The sequence below is a fragment of the Pongo abelii genome, chromosome X (assembly GCF_028885655.2).
Source record: "Pongo abelii isolate AG06213 chromosome X, NHGRI_mPonAbe1-v2.0_pri, whole genome shotgun sequence".
NCBI lineage: Eukaryota > Metazoa > Chordata > Mammalia > Primates > Hominidae > Pongo > Pongo abelii.
Window position 1 is genome coordinate 160,170,907 of NC_072008.2, and position 12,243 is coordinate 160,183,149.

Consider the following 12,243-nt stretch of genomic DNA (forward strand, 5'->3'; position numbering starts at 1 on the left):
CGGGAGGGCACCTCCGGTCACCCGAGCCGCAAATCCCCGCCGTCCAAAGAAGGTGTCGCCCCGGGCTGGCGGCCCAGCGTGGCTTAGGCCAGGTACAGCCGGCAGCGCCCGCCAAGCCCTGGGCTAGGGTCGCCTGCGGGAGTTCACGGGGAGGCGCCGGTGTCTGAGGTCTGAGAAGACAACGGCCACCGGAAAAGGTGCTAGTGTTTGCAGACCCCGATCCATCGACACCCCAAGGAAATGCTGTGCACAAAATTCCAAGAGGGCCTTTTCGAATAGACGCATGAGCGGTGTTTGTGTCTAGATCGTCCAGCCTCCCGGGATCGATTGGGAATCTAGCTTCTGCTTGTCTTTCCAGCGCGACGCACAGTAGGAGCCTAATGTTTGTTGAATGAATGCTGAATATCGAACTCGTGTATTTACCATCTCATTTTTCATTCGTGTCTTCCACAAGCAGGAAATGGTGCATCAGGCTTTAGGGACATAGAACCTCAAAGGGACTCCCATGCTAGTGACAGTTACTTGAGTCATTCTGATACATTCAGATCATTGCTACAATTTCAGACAGCTGGCAATATGGAGAGGAAAAAGCTACTGCTCCCTAAACCCTTCTGCCCAGGCGCCTTGATCTCCTGATGATGTGGAAGTCTCCACCTCTTACCCCCACCCCACACACCCAGTCCGGCCTCATTCTCCTTCCTCAGCACTTCCTGCCTCCACCAGGCTCCCCAAGTCCTCTCTCCATCCCAGCTAGGTTAGTTTCCTGAGGCTACTGTAACAAATGACCACAAACTGGGTTGCTAAAAACAGCAGAAGTATATCCTCTCTCAATTCTGGAGGCCAGACACCTGAAATGGAGGTGACACTAGGGCTTTGCTCCCTCAAAGGCTCTGGCAGAGGATCGGTTCTTCCTTGCTCTTCCAGCTTCTGCAGCCTGAGTGCTTCCTGGGCTTGTGGCCCCATCACTCCAATCTGTGCCTCCGTCTCCACATGGCCTTCTCCCTGTCTTCTCTTCTGTCTCTTATAAGCACACCTGTCACTGGATTAGGGTCTACCTAGATAATCCAGGAGGAGCTCATCTTGACATCCTTATTTTCATTACATCTTGCAAAGGCCCTTCTGCTAAATAAGGTCACAGTCACAGGGATTAGGACACAGACACACCTTTTGGGGGCTGGCATTCAGCCCACAATACCAGCCGCCAGAGTGAGCTTTCTAAAAGGCAAGGCTGAACAGGTCCTGCCCTGCCTAACACCCTCCGGAGTCCCTTCACCTTCAGGAGAAAATGTGAGGCCTTGACCTCACATGCTGGTCCTTGCGGAGTCACCCTATCAACTGACCGGCCTCGGATCTCACCACTTTGCCTCATGGCAGAGACCTTCGGCAGGTCCCCCAAAGGTTATGGTCTCCCGGCTGAACGTCTCTGCACATATTCTGCCTGGTGAAGGAATTACCACTCCACTTCCATCACCCAGCTTGCTCTTGTCTGTGCGTGGGTGTGCATGTGTGTGTGCATATGTGTGCGTGTGTGGACTGACTCAGGGTCCCCAGCTCCCTGTGCTGCTGACACCTGCCATGCCTTGAGCACTGTGTCTGTCCCCAAGCTGTGAGCAGCCCCACCCTCTTCCCTAGCCCAAGGCTGAAACCTGGGCAATGCCCAGAGGGCCCACCTCCCCTCAGCCCCGTTGGTGGAGGCCAGGTCCTGTGTTCCTCCAGAGTGCCCCGGGCTGGACCAGCCACAGCTAGATCTGGAAGGCTCAAGCCTATGTTCCCTAAAGCAGCTATGGGCCTTGGGGGATCAGGCTGCTGCCTCTCAGCTTCCCCCACCACCACATCTGTGCACAGTACACACACACCCCCATGCACACGCACACACACGCATCACACATCCCCCCCACATACACACATGCACACGTGCACATGTGTGAACACCCCAAATCATACAGTGCTTCCCTCTGGCCCCTGGTGGCCCGCCCATCCTCTAGGCACAGCTCGAACTCCTTCTCCTCTGGGCCTCATGTGCTGAGAAGAGTCCGGGCTCAGCAAGTAAAAGGTTCCTGGGAATGTGAGCCGAGAGAATGACTCAATGAACACGTGAATTTTAAAGTCCTGGGTCTCCTCGGCGCAGTGGTTGATGAATGAATAATTCACTAGCCACCAATTGGAGCCAGCAAACCTTTAGGCAGCACCTCCTCTCCCACTGGCAAGCCTGTCCCCATTGTCCCAAAGGTGGCATTCCCTCATCTCATCGCCCCTGGCTCAGATGGTGAGTTCCTTGAGGGCTGAAGCCTGGTTCTCACCCCCAGGCTCGGCCCTGAGGTTGACAGTCACCATCAGAAGCGCGATTCTGTAATATTTGCCAATGCTTCCTTAGCTAATCCTCACCATGTGCCCATACATTGATTAAATCACAGCCTACCCCTCACAATAGCACTATTATGGAAAAGAGTGAGTGACTCATTTCAAGGAATAGGACTCGGGCTGAAGCTCAAAGGATGAGGCAGAGAAAGAGGGAAGAGGCATTTGGGGTCCAGAAGAGAGGCTGTGCACAGGCAGGGCCACGTGAAAGCCTGGGTGGTCTTCAAAAAGCATGGACAATTTCCAAAGCACCCACCCTGCCCTGGTCTTCATCCCGGCAGCCTCATCAAAGTCCAGGCCTGCCACTTGTCCTTAGAAACTCCTCACTGCCTGGGAACCTCCTGCCACAGTCACCTCTCCACTGTACCTTTCAAGCCAGCTCCCTCTCACCATCGGCAAGATCCACAGCCTCCATCTCTGTTCTCCCTCCCCGCTCCCCACTGCCTAACCACCCTTCATCTTTCTATTTGATTATTTATTTATTTATTGAGACAGATTCTCACTCTGCCGCCCAGGCTGGAGTGCAGTAGCATGATCTTGGCTCACTGTAACCTCCACCTCCCGGGTTTAAGTGATGCTCCCGCCTCAACCTCCTGAGTAGCTGGCATTACAGGCCAGGCGTGCACCACCACACCCGGCTAATTTTTTGTATTTTTAGTAGAAACGGGGTTTCACCATGTTGGCCAGGCTGGTCTCGAACTCCTGACCTCAGGTGATTTGGCCACCTCAGCCTCCCAAAGTGCTGGAATTCCACAGGTGTGAGCCACAAAACCTGGTCAGATTGTAACTTTTTGGTGAATCTACTGCCTGGTATTATTTTCTTTTTCAGAGATTCAAGTAACCAGGAGCTCAGTAGAGTAATTGAGCGAGCTCTGAGCACGCACGGGATCTTGGGTGTGACCAAGTTGGACCTAAGGAGAAGTGGTGCCGGTTGGGCATGAGGGCTGGAAAATCCACCCCAGCAATAGATGTGTGGGAGACTGAAACCAGATGAGTGGGTGCCAGGGCCAGGGAGGGAGCACAGGGAGTGACTGCTGATGGAGACAGGGGTGACAAGGATGTTCTGGAATTAGATAGTGGCGATGGTGGCACAACTCTGTGAATACATTAAAGGCCATTGAATTGTACGCTTTAAATGGGTGCATTTTATGGTATGTGAATTATATCTGAGTAAATCCATTATTTTTTAAAACTACCACATGCAATCGTGCCACTGAGGACAAAATCTTCTTATGGGGAGAAGGGGTTTCACAAGGAAGAGCTGGGAGACTGGCCAGCAAAGAAAGTCGGAGGGCAGAGCAGCTGGAAGAAGCAACGTTACAGAGCCAGGAAGCTCTCTGAAGGGCCAAGTGAATGCAAGGAGCTGAGAAACCCAGGGCGTCAGCAGGACAGCCACAGCAAGGGCGGCCGGGCTGTCCTGGGCCTCTGATAGCCCAGGGATGACTCCTGATAGCAAGGAGGCGGTGCGGGAGGGGATCAGAGTGGGGTGTACCCTCAAAGTCCTGCAACGAAGTCAGCGAGCTCACCTCTGTGATGGTTGGAGATGGGGGATCCTCACTGTGGGGGTGCACAGCAGCCAGAGTGGGAGCTGATGGAAAAACCTTGGCCCGAAATCCGTCTCCTAGGCAGCCCCTGAGCCCCTCCTGTGATGAGCAGCTGGCTCCCCGTCTCGGGTGGGTGAAGGCTCCTGCAGCAGGAGGCACCTTGTGGAAGCTCCTGTCCCGCAACCCCATGGGGACTCCACTCACAGCCACTGGTCCCACTGTGACCGTCTCGCTGGAGCAAAGCAGGAAAGCCACTGGCAAATGATTTGCAGTTCCATTCTCATACACAGAGAACTCTAGAAGTTTCCACTTGCCCCAAAGAGCAACATTATGCTTTTACCATCCTTCCCGCTAAGACACTTCATCTCTCCGGCTCCATGCCACAGTCTGTCTCCAGGGACCTTGATCTCGCCGTCCCTCGCATGTCACACAGGTCCACTCTATCCATGACAACATGCTGACAGGATCTGGGGATCAGGAGCAAGTGGCTGAGGAAGGGAGGGAGGGTAGAGGTCAAGGTATCAGGGAGAGAAGAAGGAGGCCTGTCTATAGCGTGAGTTACTCAATTGTCATGCATTAACGGGGCCCTAAATGTGTTATTTTCCTATGGCATATTTGTACAAAAGTATCAAAGTGAAGATGTATTTGTTTCCGTTCATGGTCCCCCCACCCTTTCCTGTGGCTGCCATAACAAAGCAACACAACAGAAATGCGCTCTCTTGCAGCTCTGGAGGCCAGAAGCCTAAGATCCAGGTGTCTGCAGGACCCTGTTCCCTCCTCTGCAGGCTCTGGGGGAGGCTCCTTCTTGCCTCTTCCAGTTCCCGGGGGATCTGGGTGTCCCCTGGCTTGTGGCGGCACCACTCTATTCTCTGTGAATCCACGTGGCCTTCTCCTCTGTGTTTGTGACTTCTTTCCTTCTTATAAGGACACCTGTCATTGGATTTAGGGCCCTAATCCAAGATGATCTCATCTCGAGATCCTTAACTTAATTACATCTGCACAGATGCTTTTTCCAAATAAGGTTCCATTCACTGAGTTCAGAGGGTTTGTTTGTTTGTTTGTTTGTTTGTTTTTGAGATGGAGTCTCGCTCTCTCACTGCATGGTGACCCCTCTGGTGCTGTCCTCAATCTGCTGAGACCAGTACTTGTCCAGCTTCTCTCATTTCTTCCAAGCCAGCTCGTCATATTGGGCCCGGATTTTGGCGAGGTCCTGAGATTTGGGGCCTCTACCTCCACGGTCAACTCAGAGCTGGCAATCTGGGCTTGTAGGCCTTTTACTTCCTGTTCATGGTTCTTCTTCATGAAGAGCAGCTCCTCCTTGAGGGCCTCGATCTCTGTCTCCAGCTGCAGCCAAGTGACATTGGTGTCATCAATGACCTTGCAAAGCCCATGGATGTCGTTCTCCACAGACTGGCATATGGCCAGCTCTGTCTCATACTTGACTCTAAAGTCATCAGCAGCAAGACGGGCACTGTCGATCTGCAGAACAATGCAGGCATTGTCCACAGTATTTGCAGAGATCTGAGCCCTCAGATCATCGATGGTCTTGAAGTAATGGCTCCAGTCTCTGACCTGGGGTCCCTTCTTCTCCAGGTGCTCCCGGATTTTGCTCTCCAGCTTCTGGTTCTCAGTCTCCAGGCTCCTCACTCTGCCCAGGTAGGAGGCCAGGCAGTCGTTCAGGCTTTGTATGGTCTCCTTCTTGTTCTGGATGCCTCCCATTCCTGCCAGACCCCCGGCCACCCCCGTGGCCAGGCCCCAGACCCCATGCCACCCTGGAAGCTGGTGGAGCAGGACACGGAGATCCAGGAACCAGAACCCCCAGCACCTGCATAGACGCTAGCCTCACTGCTGATCAGCCAGGCGCCGTAGCTGGGCGCCTGGACAGAGCCTAGGGACTGGTAGTTGGTGGAAAAGGTGAAGCCAGTGGTGAAGCTCATGCTGTCCCAGGGGGGAGAGTGAGAGGACAGGACTCGGGCTTTGCCAACGACCAAGATGACAATACTCTCTAAATTGATCTACAAGTTCAATGGAATCCTTATTAAAATCCCAGCTGGCTTAAATTAAGAAAGAAAGAAAGAAAGGAAAGGAAAGAAAGAAAGAAAGAGAAAGAAAGAAAGAAAATCCTAGCTGGCTTTTGTGCAGAAATTGACAAGCTGATCCTAAAATGTGTATGAAAATGCAAGAAACTCAGAATAGCCAAAACAATCTTGAAAAAGAACAAAGTTATTTTTCCTAATTTTCCAAGACTCACATTTCCTAATTTCAAAGCTTACCACAAAGCTACAGGACTCAAGTCTGTGTGGTACTAGCACAAAGATACTTCTAGATCAATTGAACAGAATTAAGAATTCAGAAATAAACCCTTACATCTATGATCAATTGATTTTTGCCAAGAGTGCCAAGACCATTCAATGGCAGAAAGAATAGTCTGTTTAACAAACGGTGTTGGGACAATTAGATATCCACATGCAAAAGAATGAACTTGGACCCCTAGCTCAGACCATATACAAAAATTAACTCAGAATGGATCATAGATCTAAATGTAAGAGCTAAAACTATAAAACTCTTGGAAGAAAACACAGGAGTAAATCTTGATGACCTTGGCTTAGGCAATGGTTTCTTAGAAAGGATGTCCAAAGTATCAAACAAGCAAAGAAAAAAATAAATTGGAAAATGAAAAACTGTTGTGCTTCAAAGGGCACCATCAAGAAAGTGAAAAGGCAACCCACGAAATAACAGTACCTATTTGCAAATTACATAGTAGCTGATAATTGACTTGTATCTAGATCATATAAAGAACCAATGCGACTCAATAACAAAAAGAAATAGCCCGATTAAAATTAGGTAAAGGGATTTTGTTCACCGGTAAGGGGATTTTGTTCACCGCTGCTCTGCTCATGTTGCTACTGCAGTTCCGAGGCAGCAGGAAGAGATGCGGCCCCTGGATGTCGTCGAGCTGTCAGAACCGGAGGAAGTGGAGGTGCTGGAGCTGGAGGAAGATTTTGAGCAGTTTCTGCTCCCCATCATCCATGAGATGCGAGAGGACATCGCGTCGCTTACAAGCACTGGCGGGCGTACCTGTGGAAGCGGAGCACACTGTGGGAGATGGACAATATGCTCTTCCAGATCAAAACCCAGGTGGAGGCTTCAGAGGAGCATCCTCAACCACCTCCACAACCCGGGCGACGCAGTGGAGGGCAGGGTGACTAAGAGGTGCCAGAAGGCCGAGGAGAAGGCTAAGGAAATGGTGAAGATGGCAGAGATGCTGGTGGAGCTGGCCCAGAGGATAGAGACGAACGAGTCGAGAGCACGGTCGGTGGTTTACAGCCAATGGATTCTGGTCAGCTGGTGGAGATTGGCTGACACCCAGGAGAAGCTGAAACCAGAGAGCCTTTGGTTTTCTCTATTTTACTCTGTCCACGCCCTGTCCTCACTCACACTCAGTTCTCTGCTATGGTCTGTGGTTGATGAACTCAATATGAGTTTTGATTGTTAGTGTTTTTGTCTGGGGAAGTAAGTTTATTTGGAAAATGCTCTCTCATACAGGAATGAGGGCCTAGACCACGCTCTTGCAGCAGTCACATTCGTTCCTGGGCTTTGGTCGTTATTTCTAAACGTTTGAGGTGCTTTGCTCTTTCTTGTGTGATCTGATAGCTCCCTGGAACTTTGGATCTGTGTGTGACACATGAGCCTCATTGTTGGAGTTCTCCAGCTCTGGAGGGTCTGAAGGAGCCGCAATGATTCTAGAAGATGACTCCATACAGCAACTACTGAAGAAAGGACCAGACTTCAGCTGGGAATGTGGATGGGCCGACCTGGCTGGGACCCAGGAATCTGGAGAAGAGCTGGAGAATGGAGAGTATTATCTGTATTTGAGGACTTTAATTTCTGTGTGAGACCAAAGGAGGAGAGACATATTTTGTTCAAAATTTAAATTTTATGTGGTACACTATCTGATATAACCTGTCTAGTGAGTTTGTTTGGACAACCTAATTCAGCTTTATCTGACATGGAAACTGAAATAGAGGATGAGATCTTGATATTCTGTACAAGTTGATGTAATACCCTGATGCATTTCGGGCACTCGGCATAAAATGAAAGAGATTTGCAAAGACCCTTGAGGGGCTGGGGGATGAGAGAGTGGAACTGTACATTGGACCCTGAACTGGAGTGGAAGAGGCATCTTCAAGGTTCATACATTGTCCAGCTATAAGTTCATTTAAGTAGCAGACCTGATAAATATTTGAGGTCAAAACCCTACCATGTTTTTTTTTAAACTTACCATGTTAATCAAAGTATTCATTTGCTTGAAAAGAAAAAAAAAATTGGGTAAAGAATCTAAATGGACATTTCTCAAAAGACTATATACAATGTGCCGTGAGCACATGAAAAAATGGTCAACATCACTAGTCATTAGTGATGCAGATCACTAGAAAATGCAAATCAAAACTAGAATGAGGCTGGGCACAGTGGCTCACGCCTGTAATCCTAGCACTTTGGGAGGCTGAGGCAGGTGGATCACCTTAGGTCAGGAGTTTGACACCAGCCTGGCCAACATGGTGAAACCCCGTGTCTCCTAAAAATACAAAAATTATCCGGACGTGGTGGTGGGTGCCTGTAATCCTAGCTATTCAGGACGCTGAAGCAGGAGAATCACTTGAACCCGGGAGGCAGAGGTTGCAGTGAGCTGAGATCGTGCCACTGCACTCCAGCCTGGGCGACAGAGTGAGACTCTGTCTCAAAAAAGAAAAAAAAAAAAACTTGAATGAGATAAAATTCACACCTGTTAGGATGACTATAATAAAATTAAAATGGAAAATAACAAGTGTCTGTTTGGAGAGGATGTGGAGAAATCAGAACCCTCATACATTGCTAGTAAGATGTTCAATGGTTATAGCCATTTGGGAAAATAGTCTGGCAGTTCCTCCAAAGGTTAAACATAGAGTAACCATGTGACCTAGCAATTTCACTCCTAGCTATACAGCCAAGAGAACTGAAAGCATATGCCCACATCAGATCATGTGCACGAATGTTCACAGCAGATTTATTCATAATAGCCAAAAAGCAGAAACGACTCAAATGTCCATCAATAGATGAATAAACAAAATGTGGCATATCCAGGCAATGGAACATTATTCAGCCCCCAAAAGCAATGAAACACTGGTCCATGCTGCAATGTTGGTGAACCTTGGAAACATTATGCCAAGCCAAAGAAGCCAGACACAAAAGGCCACAAAATTATATGAGTCCATTTCTATGGCAGATTGGAACAGGCAAATCCATAGAAAGGAAGATGAATGGTTTCCAGGACTTAGGGGGAGAGGAGAATGAGGAGTTAGTGCTTAGTTGATACAGGGTTCCTGGTGGGGGTGATGAAAACGTTCTGGAATGAGATCGTGGTGATGGTGACATAACTCTATGAATATTTTTTAAAGTATTGCATTGTACACTTTAAAATTTTTTTTGTAAAGGCCGAGTTTGCCAGGTCTCGAACTCCTGGACTCAAGTGATCCACCCATCATGGCCTCTCAAAGTGCTGGGATTACAGGCATGAGGCACCATGCCTGGCATGTATACTTTAAATGGGGAAACTGGGTGAAAGGTACATGGGACCTCCCTGCACTGTCTTTAGAACTTCCTGTGAATCTATCACAACTCAAAATAAAGACAAACCAACAAAAAAAGGTGTCAGATGGACTGGGCTCATTCAGGTGTTGGCAGAATCCAGTTCCTTGGAGCTATAAGCCCTAGTTTCACCTTCCCGCCATCAATGATGCCAAGAGCTCTTCCCATCATCTCTGCATCTTTCTGACTTCGGCTTCTGGCCTTGGCCAGTGAAGCTCTGCTTGTATGAGCTCATCTCCCTGTGTTAAGGTCAACTGATGAGTAGCCCAAATCACATCGGCAAAGTCCCTTTGGCCATGTAATGTAAGATACTCACGGGCGTGACACGGGGATGAAGGTCATGGGGGCCGAAATTCTGCCTACCAGAAGTGAATTATTTCAAAGCTATTTTGGATGGAGAATCCCCAGGATCAGTGAGGAGGTGGATGTTGGGGAGGAGGAAGAGGAGATATCAAGGAGCTCTCCCAAGTTTGGGCCAACCAGGTGGGTGAAGGTGCCAGTCTCCGAGATGAGGAACGGTGGGAAGCAGATGCGCTCCATTGTGACACGTGGAGTTTGAGGGGCCTATGTCTTCCTGGGGGTTGTCCTCTAAGGGAAAGGTCTGGACAGGCATAAGAGGGACTGAGGTCACCCAGGACGTGGGTGAAAAGGAGCTGCCGGGGCAGCGGGCCGCCGCGAGCCCCTCCTGGGATCTTCCGCCCCAAGCCCAGCCTGCGATTCCCTCCCTGGACCCCTTCTCCTTCCTCTCCGAAGCCCTCCCTGGAAGGAGCACCGCATGCTGACCGCAGCTGCCGCTAGGGGGCAGAGCCGTCTAAACCAAAAGCCACCCCGCTCCACCGTGCGCGTGCGGGGAGGTGCGCGAGCGCGTGTGCACGCACGGCGGGGGCTCGCTTGACACTGAGTCCGGCTAACTAGGCTCGCCACCCCCACCCCATCCCCCTGCTGCTGGGATCCCCAGGCAGTCCCCGGCCCAGGCGCTCCAAAAGGTCCCCTCTGTTGAGGACTGGGAAGCAGGCCCCGGCCCAGTGCCCCCTAAAGCGCCCGCCCTCCCCTGGTGTGGCTGGAGAGGGGTCTGATCCGGCGGGGGTGAGCTGGGAGCTGGGTCTCCTCCGGGCCCGGGGTTGCGGCGGGGGGCGGTCACTCCCCCTCCCTGCCTCAGCCCCGCACCCTCCACGCCGTGTCTCCGGCATCGAAATTCACAGCAAAATACACAACTAGTGAAGAACTGGGCTCGGGTCCCAGAAATAGGCTGCCCTTTCCAGAGGGTGACGGGAATATCCTCCCTGCTTCCCGTTGCCATGGTTTCCGCTCAGCCACCAGGCAGCCTGTTACGCGGCAGCCATTTGCCGCGACGGGATGCTGCTGCCGCTGGTGTGCAGCAGGCCGCCACGCGAGGAAGGGGACAGACTTCCCTGGAGACCCGCCCACCACGGAGAAGAGGCCACGGATCTAAAGACACCGGAGGGCGGCTACGCGGGCCAGATGGACAAATGCTAGCGTCCCCACCTGTCTGTAGGGGCGCCCTTGGCCTGGGCGCTGGACCTAGGCCATCGGGACTGGAGAGCCTTCTTCTCTTCTGGCCAGAGAAAGAGCAAAGGGTGGCTTCCTGGCAGGTCCGGAGCTGGCACAGCACAACAGAGCCTAGAAAATCACTAGCAGGGCTGAGCTCGGGGTTCCACCGTTGCAGCCTTCCTGTTGGACCCAGTCTGCTCAAGGACTCCCTCACAGCCCAGTGCTTTCTGTTCACCCCGGGGCACTCCCAGCCCAGCCTCCTAGCCTCAGTGAGTGGGAAATGTCTGTACTGCCCACTTGTCCTCAAACGCATGTCCTTGCTCGGCTGCTCCCTGCTCTGCCCCATCTGGAGGGGACAGGGTGAGGAGTCGCCCTGAAGGCCTGGCCCCAGCTTGGGCAACACAGCCTAGCGGGGTGATCACCCCTGGGCCTGCAGCCCCTCCAGCACTTCCTGGGGCTGTGCCGGCCATTCCAGACCATTCCTGTTGGTGGAACTCATGACAGGGCTTGTTTACGCCAGTCAGTGTTCTGACACCTCCCCCACCCCGATCATTAACTTTTCTGGTCCTTTTCAGTTATTAAAATTCAGCCCAGACTCACATCCCATGGGCCTCCCCTCCCCATCCTTGGGGCTGGAATGGACTGGAATGGAGAGGAGGTGGCCTGACCTCCCTTCCCTCCCTTCCCACCCCCCACCCCCCCGGGCCGGGGCAGGCAGAACTTGTGCCAAGGTGAGGGGGTGAGAGGGGCCCCATCTTTGCCTGGGCTTTTTGATGCCTGCCAATGGGGTCGCCCTTTTCTGAGGGCAGGCTCAGCCCCTTCCTTGCTAAGGCTAAAGGCCCTCTGGGATTGGGAAGCGCTGTCCTCTCTGGGCCCCACCAGTGTCTATCGGACCCCCTCAGACCTCTGGCCCCCACACCTTGTGCCCCCGGGGCAGAAGGCAGCTGGGGTAAGAGTGCCTTCAGTCCTGCCAGGCTCAGCAAATGTCCTGCCTTCAGAAACCTCAGCGGGCAGACAGGCAGGTGCCTCCTCAGGAATACGGCATGCCCCCCATCCCCAGGGGGACGTACCCAGCTCTCCCCACAGCCTCCAGGGACTGCGGGCTGTGTCCACACCTCTGGCAGGGCCTTATTTTCTCCCAACTTTTTGGCATTTTATGGATTAAAAACACAGCATTCCCCTAAGGGCAGCCTGCTTCCGCCCG

At 51.9% G+C, this 12,243-nt stretch overlaps 2 pseudogenes; one reads left to right on the forward strand and one right to left on the reverse strand.

Annotated features, from left to right (window-relative positions):
- Window positions 1-83: 83 nt before the first annotated feature.
- Window positions 84-6,801, reverse strand: LOC100439710 (keratin, type I cytoskeletal 18-like; annotated as a pseudogene).
- On the forward strand, window positions 5,410-8,157 carry LOC129053104 (MORF4 family-associated protein 1-like; annotated as a pseudogene).
- The last annotated feature ends 4,086 nt before the right edge of the window (window positions 8,158-12,243 follow it).